The following is a 5,316-nucleotide window of genomic DNA, read 5'->3' as shown; positions in this document are numbered from 1 at the left end:
ATGGAACCGGGGATTGAACTCAGTCCCTTGCGCTTGCCAGGGAAGCGCTTATTCCACTGAGCCATCTCCCCGGCCCCCTCATTTCTTGTTATATAGGTCCTGCTTTATCTTGGTCTTAACCATCCAGCAGAAAAGTATAACAATAAGGTATAAAAAGTAAAGCCCTCTTAATACGCTGAGCTGTAAAAGGCTCAAGTCAACAACTTCTGACATTGCCAGTCCTACGGATAACCCACTACTATTATGGACTACTGGACTATATTGGATTATTTTGGTGAATTCAAGCACCTATAATCTTTAAATGGCAATGGAATACCCACTTCTTACAAAACTAAAAAAATGGGGATACAAAAGGACTATTTTGTATCTGTATGTACCCAATAGGATATATATACAGCTACTTTCTCTTAATTCAATGAGAAGATTTGTACTAACAGTGTTTGGACAGGTTATCATGTGTGCATCTTGTACTATGAATAACCACTATGAAGACAACACTATGCGAAGTATTAATTATTGAAACTGTCCTACTAATCAGTTTTGAAACTCTCATTGCTCTTAATAGAATTAAAAGAATTTTAAAAGAGACTTCCCACACTATCATATAACAATTGAATTTCTTAGCATATGACACCTTAATATATACATTAGTAAAATATCAAAGATGTAATTATAATTTAGCATTGTAAAAAATATATAGCAATTTAGGGGGAGGTAGAGTCCCTTTTTCAAAAGAGCCACCTTATCAGTCATTGTTCAGTGCCCTAAGTGATGGTGAAGGCAGTGATATCAAGATGTTTAACTTCCAGAGGGCTCACCCTGCACTTTGAATAGGGAGTTTCCTGTGTGTGGCTCTTGTGCTGTCAGAGAATGTTAGTTACACTTGCTACAGGAGTGCAGGATTCTTTCTCAACATACAAAAACACATGCTGTCTATAGGAAACTATAGTGAAAAGAGCAGTTTCCCATCTCATTTAATACAAATTATATATAATGATGAAAGCTACAACCCAGTGGCTATTTTGGTTATCTCAGTCTATTAGGTTTTGTGTTCAGTACGTGATCTGTGCACTCAGAAAATCAAATGCTTTTTGTAGACCAACTGTTTGAAATAGATATGCTTTAAACTATTTTTTTAAGCCAGCCAGATAGCTCAGTGGACCAAAGCGCCTGCTTAGGCAGACACAGCAGCCAGGATTCGATCCCCAGTGTGCTGTGCTGGCCCCAGGGTGATTGAGACTGGGCGTGCTGGTGCACACCTATAATCCCAGTGTTTGGGAGGCTAAAACAGGAGAATCACTAGGAGTCCAATCTAGGTAGTGAGACCCTGAAGACCCTGTACGAAACACAAAAAAAATAATTATTTTTTGACAGGTTCCAGCCCATGTACAAACTGCTAAATTGTCATGGCCCTGATCCAATATGGCAGCATCCCCAAAACAACAGTTTATCTTCCCGATGACCACTTCCTCCTTCCCCACTCCAGCTCTGCGTACAACTTCCTCTTACCTTTCCCACCTACTTCCAAGCAGCTCCTTGGGTGTTGCTGAAGCTGCCCCTCAAACACCCCTAGCAAATCTCAGCCTCCCTGACTCGAAGTCAAAGGATCTCGCCATCTCCCTGCCTTCAATCCTCCCACTGCCGAAAAACCTAACAGCTGTCTGTTAACCCATGATAGAAAGAATTTACAAGTTTTTTTAAGTTTAGCTCTAGAAGCTGGGTTTGTCAAGATATTACTTTACCAGTTTAAAAGCAAAAACAAAAACAAATGCCATCAGTGTGGAAAAAAAACGTTGCCAGTTGTTCTTCAAATGATTACTATGGAGAGCATATAAGGAACTTATGTAGTAGGCCTCCCAAATTTAAGACCCTACCCACAAATTGGCATCTGAGATGAATACCCACTTCACATATAAAGACATATAGACAGCAAATAAATATATTTTAAAATATTCAATAGAATTAGTCATTCAAGAAAGGCAAAGTAAAACAACACTGAGATTCCATCTCCATAAGGAATAGCTGTTAATAAGAAATCAATCAAGGGGCCAGAGAGATGATTCAGTAGAATAAGCACTTCCCTGGCAAGTGCAAGGGCCTGAGTTCAATCCCCAGTTCCACCAAAAAAAAAAAAAAAAAAAAAAAAAAAAAAAGAGAAATCAGTGACAAATGCTGAAGGGGCTGTGCAGAAAAAGGAACCCTTCTCCATTGTTTCTGGAAGTGTAGACTGGTGCAACTGTTGTAGGCAGCTGAATTAGATAGAAATATTATAGGCAGTCAGACAGGGCCAGGCCCTCAAGGAGACAAGATGGAAGACAAGGTGCCTTTGCAACTTGGAAGAGACAGGGCCAGAGAGATGGCTCAGTAGAATAAGCAATTGCCTGGCAAGCACAAGGGCCTGAGTTCAATCCCTGGTTCTGCAAAAAAAAAAAAAAAAAAAGCATCAGGGATTGACATTCTAAATAGCTATCAATCACCTTAAAAGAGTTCAAATGAGTCACTAGCCCAAACCTCAACAAGAAGAGACCTTGCTACGTGACTCACTTCCCCATTTAGTACTGGATTTAATTAATTTTACCTGAGCAATGGTACTTGTAATCTCACTGGTTTACCATAGTTTTGTCTCACTTCATGCCAACCTAAGCGAGTCCCCATGTCTTGTCCACTACCTCACCACATGGTTTTCCTCTATAAAAGTCCCTGGAAGTGAGGCAGGAGAGATAGCTCAGTTGAGTAAGCACTTGCCAAGAGACAGCTTCCCAGGAGACAACTTGATCGGGCCACCCTTCTGTCTCTTGGACAGGAGCTTTCTTTCCCTCAATAAATACACTCTGTTCATAACCTTCGTTTGTGCCTAGAATTCGTTCTTCAGTTTTAGAAAACACAAACTCATCACAGGTACCTTTCAGGTTGGGAGATCAGTTTTTCTCCCTGTGTCATTTAGAGATTCCCCGTATCACAGCCACTGTAGAAATCAATGTGGAGATTTCTCAAAAAACTGAAATTGGAGGTCCCTTTTGGCCCAGCTATTCCCCTTCTGGGTATCTTTCCAGAATTAAAAACATCATACCATGCTGATATATGTACACCCATGTAACAGCAGCACAGTCTGTAATATCTAAATCTTGAAAACAACCCAAATGTCATCAACCAAGGAATGGATAGAAAAAAAAGAAGAGGTCTTTTTATACAATGGAGCCCTACTCAGTCATAAGAAATAAACTAGAAACTTTTATAGGCAAATGGAAGCAACCATACTCATAAGTAAAATAAACCTGATGCTCACATGTAAACATTGTATTGTCTCCCTAATGTGAGAAGCTGAAAGAGCAAATAAGAGCCAGAATGTACAACAGATATTGTAAAACTGGAAGAAACTGTCCAAAAGGAAATAGCTGGGTGGGGGAAAGGAAATAATATAATAATAATAATAATAATAATAATAATAATAATAATATAGTTGAGATAGCTATGCTACAAATTTCTCTGTTCTTTGCAAAGAAAGATTTGTGTTAATATTGTTTGAACAATTAAATGTCTATATCTTGTAGATAATAAAGTAGAAGAATGAAATTCCCCATCTGGTACAAGTTCCTATTCTGTAAAACTGAAGAATTAATTTTAGGAACATTGGAGCTTAAGAGCAGAATATTTATTAGGGGAAAGGAAGCTTCTGTTCAACAGAGAGACAGAAGAAATTACAACATTCAACTCTACTTTTTAAAGTGAAACTTTTTTACACTGTTCCCTTATATAGTTTGGTTGATAATCTTTTTAATATTAAATATAGGACAATATTTAGTAAAAGTCTCCTAAATTCCAGTATAATTTTGCCTACTAACAGAATACTTTAGGCCTATCATTTAGGCACTATCCATTCTTTCTTTGAGGTGTGAAGTCAGAGTTTGACCTTTATTCTGAACTCCTGCATTCTGATGCAGTACTTGAGGGTGGTGGGCCAGGAAGGCTGGGGGATACACATGCTCTGTGCAGTGGCAGTGGCACTTGGTGCAGGCTCCCTGAAGGCAGGAGATTTTGCCAGATGCTCCATTTTTAAAACATCTCACATTTATTTGCACCTTATTCATTCATAAATGTTTCTACTCCGCTATTTTACTCTTTGGTGACAGAGAATTATATCAACTAACCATATATGAGGGTGTTTTATGGATTCAGTTTTTCTTACCTAAAAAGTGGGGGATTAATAATTCTAAGGTCACATTTTTTTAAATGAGACTCTGGGCAAAGCTTTTGATACAAAATGTCTCACTACTAAGCAGCTATCAAATGGTAGCTGTCATCATCATTCTGCTTTGCAACTCTAAGGCAAGTTCTTTTTAGTGGAATCAACATTTTCTAATGATAAGGATTTCAGACATCCTTCAGCCATTTCCTCCTTCCTTCTCTTCCTCTTCTTCTTCCTTCTTTTTTAAACAGATAAGAGGGCCAGGCCAAATAGCTCAATGAATTAAAGTACCTGCAATCAGGTGCAGGGGCGGGGGTTCCATACTTGGGCCTGCCATGCTGGTCCCACTCCCAGGATTGAGATGGCCAATGAGATTGGGCATGGTGGCACACCCCTGTAATCACAGCTCTTGGGAAGCTGTAAACAGGTGGATCATTAAAGTCCAATCTAGTAGTAAGAACTTGAACACCCTGTAAACCCTTCCCAAAAAATTAAAAATTGAAAATAAATAAAGTAAACAGATAAGAAAAGGGCTACCCAGAGTTAAGACTTGTCTGAAACCTTCATTGTAGCATATGGAGTTCATATTTGTGGCATGCCGTGATACAATAGACACCAAAACCAAAGGAAGAATTCGGAGCACTTTATTAGCTGAGCTCAGTGGCAACATTCCCTCAGAGAAACTGAGGAGAATGCGTGCTGAGTTGACAAAACACAACCTTTAAGGTGAAAAGGGTTGGGGAGGTGAGGGGATTCTTGAAGGTTTAGTCATTGCCCATTTGGTAACAGTTTAACCCACTCTTCAGAATGCTGAGGAATACTTTCTAATTTGGGCAAGCAATTAATTTTATGGTCTGGCATAGGTGGGAGTTCATAGGGAGATTAGAGCTTTACAAAATGAAGGTTGCACCACTCTACATTCCCACCACCAGTGGGGAAGGGTTCCTTTTTCCCCCAGCCTCTCCAACATTTGTTGTTAGTTGATTTGTTTATGATAGCCATTCTTTCTGGAGTGAGATGGTATCTCTTTTGTTTTTCTTTTCTTTTCAAAGTTTTATTGATAAACATATAGCAATGAGACAGTTTCAAATCAAATCGAAAGTACAGTTTCAACAAATAATACACTGCAT

The sequence above is a fragment of the Octodon degus genome, unplaced genomic scaffold, assembly GCF_000260255.1.
Source record: "Octodon degus isolate 3935 unplaced genomic scaffold, OctDeg1.0 scaffold00324, whole genome shotgun sequence".
Classification (NCBI taxonomy): domain Eukaryota; kingdom Metazoa; phylum Chordata; class Mammalia; order Rodentia; family Octodontidae; genus Octodon; species Octodon degus.
This window is presented reverse-complemented; position numbering follows the sequence as displayed.